We start from the raw sequence: 296 nt of genomic DNA, 5'->3' as shown, positions 1-296 counted from the left end.
ACATACAGCCAATCTTCCATGTATCTTACTCCTCATCTCTATATATGCACAAGACATCTATTCATATATGCAGTCATACCTCCGCATGTACGTGAGGGAGAGGCGATCATATGGTTGCTATAAATGCTTATGCGTAGAAAAGAAGGGCGGATATTTTTTCCTTCTTTCCGCGAGGAGATCTTCTTCTTCTTTCTATACACGGGCATTCTCTCACTTACGATATGTGAACTTCTTAGTGATTTCTGAAGATCATTTCTCTTCGTCGTGTTTAGTGAGTCTTGTTCACCCCCCCCCCC

This window comes from Cystoisospora suis (genome assembly GCF_002600585.1).
Source record: "Cystoisospora suis strain Wien I chromosome Unknown contig_2766, whole genome shotgun sequence".
Taxonomy (NCBI): Eukaryota; Apicomplexa; class Conoidasida; order Eucoccidiorida; family Sarcocystidae; genus Cystoisospora; species Cystoisospora suis.
Note: the sequence above shows the minus strand (reverse complement) of the source record.